Here is an 8,499-nt window from a genome sequence, read left to right on the forward strand (position 1 = left end):
GATGCTACAGTAAGAGTTATTTTGGAATGTACCAGTTGTACTCAAAATGGTGTTAATGCTAAGAAGGAATCACCGGGCATTTCCGAATATATTACTGAAAAGAATCGAAGCAATACACCTAGTCGATTGGAATTGAAGAAATTATGTCCTTATTGTTCGAAGCATATGATTCACTAGGAGATAAAGAAATAGATAAAATGTGTGCCAACATTCCAAGAAACAGGAAGAAATAAAATGTGATTTCGGAGATAAGGAATAAACCATGGATAAATCCAAGCAACCTTTTCGTAAATCCAAGCAATCTTTTCGTAAACGTTTGCCCCCAAGTGGAACGGGAGAATTGATTATAGAAACATGAGTTTAATTGGTCGATTTATTAGCGAACAAGGAAAAATATTATCCAGACGAGTGAATAGATTGACCTTAAAACAACAATGATTAATTACTAGTGCTATAAAACCAACTCGTATTTTATCTCCGTTACCTTTTCTTAATAATGAGAAACAATTTGAGAGAACCGAATACCTCCCTAGAATTACTGGTACTAGAATCATAAATACATAGACCTATTGGATTGGAACTCAAATCAGAATTCAAATGGATGTTCCATTCGAAAAAACAGCGGTTGATTCGGATTCGATTGTTACGTTGGAAGAAAAATAGGGAAAGAAAGATTTCTTCTTTCTTTATTGATATTGAAACATAGTCGTTCACTCCTACTACCTATTACTTTGATTTTTTATTAATTTAATTTGAATTAAATTTCTTTTTATTTCTATTTTTTTCTTGATTTTATCATGTTAATTTCTACTCTAACCTTCTCGGAGGGAATCTTCAAGAGATTCTGTTGGAATCATTCCATTCCAATTCCTGCGGATGGATTCCTCTTAATCCCTTTTGTATTTTATAATTTCATTGGAAATCATGTAAAGGGAATTTAGATTGTATCTAACTATTTGTGCAAGTATTTTACGATTAAGAAGCAATTGGCTCTTGTACAGATCGTTTATAAATCGACTATTGGATACCCCATTTTTGTGAGTTGCTGCATTTATCCGAGCGATCCACAAGCGACGAAATTCTCTCTTTTGCGTACCTCTATCCCGATAAATGGAAACCAAAGCCCTCATTTTCTGTTAAGTAGTAGTTCGAGTAAGTCTTGAATGGGCCCCTCGAAAGGTCAATGCAAATAAACAAATTTTTGTTCGACGTCTGCGAGCTATATATCCGGGTCTAACTCTGGTCATTTAATTTGATTGAATTTCACTTTAAATTTAGATGAATAACTAATTGATTTCTTTCTTTCAGTCATTCTTTCCCTTCGTTCTGATTAATAACACAACAGATTCTTCCGATGTATAAAATAAAAATTCCAATGGCTTTTGCTACTATGACTTTCCCGACCACAATTTTTTATTCAGTCATTTCAAATCGAACAGTAAATAAGGATAAATTAAGTAAAATAATATAGTGGGTTCCTTCATTTCTATGATTACTTCTTAAACGGTGAGGCCCTTTCTATATATCGGAGCCCCCCTCATTTAATCAATGTTATTGATAACTCATACAACTCATACCGTTTGGTGCAACCCATCAACTATCAAGTAATAGGTCTTTCCACAATAAAATCTACCTATACAATGTTGGCATTTAATTATGAAGGTTCGCTAGGCAGCTGTTAGTCCGCTTTTGCAACAATTAAGAGCATAATCTTTCTTCTTTTTTGAATACCATTTCCCCTGCTTAATGGATACCCGTTTGCTACCGATGAGGAATTGATTTTCATCTCACATCGAGATGATTGGATTTGCACCAATGAAAACCATAAATTCCATAAGCAATAAGGGTATATGATATATCTTTTTAGATAGTGAATGGAATTCTTCCATTTTATTCATTGCTATTGGAAAAATCATCTAGTTTGTTCTAGCTCATGATCTGAACGAGTCACACATACACCCTAGTACATGTTCCTCTCCACTGAGGGCATCCTCGAAGAGTGGGAGCTTTCGTAACATTTTTTATTGGCTGCCTTGTGTTTCTAATAAGTTGTTTAATAGTTGGCATGCTGAATCATAAACAAAATAAACTGGTTTAGATTGATCCTAACCAGATGACCAGGAATCACTTTCTACTATAAAATATAATAATAAGAGCTTTTAATCCTATTAGAATTATTTTATTTTCCCCCCTGTAACTTGGTAATAAGATAAAATATCACGGGTCATTCGAATTATGTTTCAAAATGAATCACGGATTTACTGGAAATCCCAGGTATTTTCGACTGCTATAAGATCAACAATGCCATGAGCTTGAGTTTCTGTTGCTAACATAAAAACATCCCTTTCCATGTCTTCGGATACAACCCATAAAGGGCCTGTTCTTTGTACATAAAAGTTTGTGATGGTTTCGCTAAGTTTCAATAGCTCCCCCGCTTCCAAGATAAATTCTCCTGTTGGTGCCTCATAAAAAGAACTAGCAGGTTGGTGGATCATAACCATAATGATTAATATGACATTATGAGCAGTTTTTCTATATTCGCATAATCGGACAGAAGGGAATGAATAAAGAAAAAGAATAACAACAAAAGATAGAATTGAACAACCGTACATGCATCTTTTGTGGGTTGCATACGGCTATGCAATGGAATCGACTATTCTATCCGGAAAAAGAGACAAATAGAATCTAGTAGACCCAGACCTTTAGATGACTCATTTACCATCTTTTTCTTCGGAGGAGAAAAAAATACTATGATGGTTCGGTTGCTTTTGAAGTTTTCATTAAGCAATCCCAAAGTTTCTTTCTGATCCGATCAAATAAAAAAAAGATAAAAATGATAATTTTTCTTTCATTTTCTCCCTCTTTTCTTTCATAAAAATACAAAAGAGACTTCTTGTGTAGGAGCAAAAAGGTTTGTGACGTTGAAATGTACCCCCAATACATAAGATCAAATCGGGAATAACTTTTTTTCATACTACTATTTGGATACATAATCATGTTATAAAAAAAACAATGAGGGTTTGTTCATATCAAATTAGAAGTGCCATGCTATTATTACTTCTTTCTTCTTTATCTTCTTTAATATTAATATTCTACATTTTATATTAGATTTTATTTCTATTTCTTTTATAATTTTATATGCATTTATGATTGATTTTTATTTATTTTTCACATTTCATATGGCGAAGGCATAGTCTTTTTTTTTTTACTAAATATAAATAATATAAATAAAAAATCATTGGTGCCAAGCATGAGGGAATGCTAGACGTTTGGTAATTTCTCCTCTGACCAAGACAAAAGATCCCATTGAAATCGCTAAACCCATGCATATCGTATGCACGTCTGGCAGTACAAATTGCATAGTGTCATAAATAGCCATTCCTGGTATCACTCATCCACTGGGAGAGTTTATAAACAAATAGAGATCCCTGGTATCATCCTCTATACTGAGATATTCCATGAGACCAACAATTTGATTCGATATCTCACCTTCAACCTCTTGGCCTAAAAAAAGTAATCTTTCTCGATGAAATCGGTTAATTAGGATCAAATTGTATCCCTTAGGAATCGTACACGTACCTTTCGATGTATACGGTTCAAAAAATTACGAAAAAAAAAAGAAAAAAAGGAATCAATGTGCCGATTATGGACCTATTCCTTTTTTCGTAGCAGAGTTTTCCTCCCGAAGGGGCTTTTTCTTCCTTTTTCAAGAAACATGAGTTTCGGTTCACCTCCTTAAAAGGGGAAAAAAAAAATAAAAATTCACTGGACTTATTAAATCACTCTCTTATTGATGTGTTCTTTTATCGAGATCAAAATCACGGTGTAATTTTCTTGTTCCTAAATGGACCTCTTCAATTCTTGTCTTTTAGGTTTATGCTCTACTCTCGGTAAAGATATGCCTGAATTCTATTTCTACATATAGGACAAACGATCCTATTACCACATCTTTTATTAGTAAGTATTAGATTTTATTAGTATTAGATTAAACTTTTTTTTTTCAATTTGCTTCATGTCTTCTACCAAATATTCGATGTATTTATGCTATTACTCGATAAGTTGTGAGTTTGGGATCACTGATTGATATGGATAGTAATAATTTATGATTATGATATTAAGTAGTAATCATACATATATTACTATTACCAATACCAATTTGATATTTTCTGAACGGAGCCTGGATAGGCTACTCTATTTTATTGGTCCAAGCAAACCATAAATTATTCTAATTGATAATATCTATCCCCAAAATAAAAGGATTAATTACACTTCACGCTCTGAATTATTGATGGTTCAATCAATCTGTCTTGGGCGAAAGAGAGGATATCTTGATCGGGGGAGTGAATGGGGGAATTCTATATGACCCAATATGTCAGACAAGTCGCACTATATGTCAACCCAAGCAGCGTCTTCCTCTCCAAGACACCAAAAATACACTTTGGGAACATAGGCATGAAGAAAAAAGGAGTTAAGCACTATAATTTCACTTTGATGCGGAAACATAAGAGTGGGTTTATTGTCTTCATGATATTGTCGTTATTTAGACCGTTTTCAAATAAGACGTGTCACAAAAGTTTGTTTTTTTTTTCGTAAACTTTGAATCTAATTAATGATACTCTGGCAGTAACCCAATTCAAACTTTGATTGACCAAAGTGATTGTAAAAAAAAAAGATTTTGTAAAAAAAAAAACCAATTTGTAAAATAGAACAATTTCAAAACCTATTTTATTAATGAAGAAAAGATAGATCCCTACCATAAATACCCTTGTGCCTAATAAAGAAAAATAAAAATTCAGGAACATGAGACGCTCTTTTGTATTCTCCATCGAATAGTTTCTATTTCGGGTACCTAGAAAGTTAATACTAATTAATGAGTAATCAGAGTTTTATGTTGAGAAGAAGGGAAATTTCCACTATTGTAACTTGGTGAAATGCATTGAAAAGCTAAAAACGATCTCTCGAGCAAAATCCTGCAAATGCTGCTACTCTGTACTGAATCACGGCCATCGGAGTTCTCAGCTGTAAATTCATGGCGTCTTTTGACTCTGTTCTTTTTGCATTTGGATCCATTAGACAAGTAATGCATCTCTTCAAACCAGAGTGAGAATGAAACCTCAAAAAGCCCTCAACAGGCCTCCGACTGTGCTTCTCTTACTCTTTCTGGCTCTCATTTCGTCAATCCTCATCCTCGCTATCCAATCCACATTCTTCAGCGGTAATGATTTTCTTTCTCCATATCTTTTGGCTTATTTTCTCTCTCTATCTTGCTTTTTTTTGCATATAAAACTTAAAATTCTCATACAGGGGCTGGGAAAAATGGTGTCAACAGCAAGGATATATCTGATCTTTACGCTTTCCAGAACAAATCCAGCAATGTGTGGTTAGTCGTTCTACTTTTAGTGTTCGAGTTTCTCCATGGTTCTAGTATTTCTTAATGCTTTCAAGTACTTTGTTAGTATTGCATAGTAATAGTATCTTGAATCTTCGTTTAAATTTGGCCTACTCTCATATATTTGTGTGAATAGCCCTCGACTAGAATTTGCTGAAATATTTATTTATGGATTTGCAGCATCTATTCTGAGTAATCAAATTCGGAATTGAGTAAATAATTAGGATAGAATGAGTTTAGTATGATATGCTTTTGTTCAAGTTCAATGTCATCTATGGCTAAGGTTTGTGAATTAGACAGAAATCACCTTGTGCTGGCATGAGGTTATTGGATTCTTTGTTTTGAGATTGTAATATGCACATTTTCATGGTATGGATTTGGATAATAGTGTAGGTTTTCAAAACATTTGAAGTGTGCTTGTCGTTAATATCCCGGGAATCGGGGTTTGATTGGATCTGGATACCTCATTCGATCTCGGGGAGTTGTTTGACATAGAATGCAGTGGTTTTCACTTAAATATTGTATGTGGTGCATGGACCGCATCAAATAACCAGTAGAATCATTGTAATTGGTGCATGGACTATTGTTAAAGTTGTTATAAGGGATGTAAATTGAATGGTTTCAATTGATTTCGAGTTCAGATTTGTGCTGCTAGTGGCTTCTTTTCATCTGGTGAACAAGGATGTGACACATTTTTGAAGGATACTTCATTTAACATGATATTGGTTTTATCACTTCATGCCTAACTGATTATTGGCTAAATCAGCAAATTGGGGGATGCTTTCAACAATTTTGGAAGCTTGTAAGGATTTGATGCTATTTTGTTGTTTTTTATTGTTTGCCAAGAATTGGTCAAATTGGCCTGTTCAGACAGTATGTGAACATGTGCGCTTGCATGTGCATGCTTCTCTCCTTCTTGCTTTATATGACCTTGAACCTGGCAGCCAGAAGAACCACCAGACGTAAAAGCTGCAAGGTTCCAAGGAATTGAATACTGCTTCACTGACATCTGAGCATTAATTCGATACAGGCAACAAAGGGCCTTGGACTCACTGCACACATTATTGACCACTGTAAATTAGTGCTTAAGTTCCCAAAAGACACCAACAATACGTGGGTGAGACATCTTCGTTATTGCTCAAGGTTTCCTTCCTGAGAATTCAGTCCGTGGTTTATGCCGGTCTGAATCTTCATTATGTTGTATTTGTTGCAGTACAATGTGCAATTTAAAAATTATGACCCTCTGGAATACCCATTTGATGTTTGCGAAACCATTTTACTTTGGGAACAGGTATAGTTTTACTTTCTTAAAACTGTCTCAGAACATGTTTTCTAGATTTCTTGGGTGAACTTACTTGGTAAATGATTGCAGTACCGTAACATGACTACAATTTTAACAAGGGAATATCTAGATGCTCGGCCTAATGGGTGGCTAGAGTATGCTGCACAAAGGATTTCACAATTGTAAGATGCTGAGCAAATTCTTTTCTCCCATCAATTTTGTTGCTACTGTAACTTATGTCTGGAAATGGTAAGTAAGCCCCTTGGATTTTTGTTGCCACGGGAGCAAAAAAGTGTGACAATAAATCTCTTTGTGAGGAACATCTAAATCTTATTTTGCCATCAAGGCCACCTTTCTATCCCCGTCAGTTTAGGACATGTGCAGTTGTTGGGAACTCGGGTGATCTATTAAAAACAGAGTTTGGGCTAGAGATAGATGCCCATAATGCAGTTATTCGGGAAAATGAGGCCCCTGTCAATGAGGTAAGGGATTGAACAAAAGCTCTGCTCCATTTTTTGCTTTTGTTCACAATTATTTTTATCTGGGAATGCTAATTTTGTTTCTGTTGCTAATGTAGTGCCTTTTTTCTGAGGGAACTAATGTAGTGCATTCACTATTTCATTTTAGTTTCATGCTGATGATGTCTTTTATGCTGTAATAAGTCTCTGTGGAACTCACTTCTACGTTGTTTTCCCCTGGCTAAACTCTTAACCATTGAGCTAACTCTGACCATAAGAAGGGATGGCTGTTAAACGTTGACAGTTACCATGTATGGGGCCTCTTGCCCTCTGGAACCAGTGTCATGGGTTTTTTGATTCAATCAGCCCTACACCTACACCTCCAAGCTTGGCGTGAGTTCACTGGCACTCTTGCCATGCTGCTCCTATGGCCTTTTTTACCCAGAGGGAACCTTGGTCCTGCATGGACCACTTCATGCCCCCAAAACTGGGATGTCTACTTTTCTTTACACTAATCACATGAGTGCCCAAAGCGGTATTACAAAAGCTAGGGCCTTAAGGCCACAAAATCCAACACTCTTCTTCATCTGTGCGTAATAGACTAGTGTCAGTTAGGAATTATAATCCCATGTTATAGTAATGGTTTATGCTTTCAAGCTTGTAATATGAATGTTGAGACCCATGGTATGACTTCCTCCACTACCACACGGTGGAAAGGTACATTATGAACCTCGACAAAACTTATAGTATACATTTACAACGGGATATTTTGAAGCCTCTGGCTGCTAGACCACCTTATGTCCTCTGTTACTGCATTTCACTTAAATCTTCTGGATGCATCTTAGTAGATAGTTATTTCATCCATTTCTGAATCTCGAATATTTCTCCTATATTCCAAACTCCATTGTGTTGAAAGTAACTTATGCTACCGGGATAACCAAGGAAACCTTATAAATTATGAAAGTGGCGGTTGCGATTTTTTATGTCTTTGTTGCCTCCATGTCCTTAAAAGACCAAAATAGGAGATGTAACCCAGTCTGTTCCAATTGCTAACTAGTTTATGCCCTAACCAGTTTATGATAGAAACAATAAATTATTAGTAACTTCTTGTTAATTTAATTCTTTTAAAAAATTCACATGGGGATATTGAACTTAAAATTGATACCTCAGCTAAAATCTAATAATGTTGAATAAGAGCAACTCAGAAAAGTCAGAAGAGACGGATCATTGGCATTGTATGGTCATTTCCATTCTCAATAGGACTTTACAATCTCGAAGTGTGGAGTTTTGAAGAAAAGCTTCTTGATCTCTTCCCATCTAAAATGTAAGGAAAAAATCCTTCAGTACTCAAAAATCAAAATACTTGGGGA

General features: G+C 35.2%; 1 pseudogene across 1 annotated transcript; it reads left to right on the top strand.

Annotated features, from left to right (window-relative positions):
• The first annotated feature begins 4,972 nt into the window (after positions 1-4,972).
• Positions 4,973-7,153, top strand: LOC18436061 (sialyltransferase-like protein 5; annotated as a pseudogene). Its single transcript, XR_016061372.1, has 5 exons — positions 4,973-5,215; positions 5,305-5,380; positions 6,420-6,506; positions 6,603-6,680; positions 6,762-7,153. The product of XR_016061372.1 is annotated as a sialyltransferase-like protein 5 (transcript).
• Positions 7,154-8,499: the final 1,346 nt, after the last annotated feature.

The sequence above is a fragment of the Amborella trichopoda genome, chromosome 8, assembly GCF_054954075.1.
Source record: "Amborella trichopoda isolate Santa Cruz 75 chromosome 8, AtrichopodaSantaCruz75HAP2 v2.0, whole genome shotgun sequence".
Lineage (NCBI taxonomy): Eukaryota > Viridiplantae > Streptophyta > Magnoliopsida > Amborellales > Amborellaceae > Amborella > Amborella trichopoda.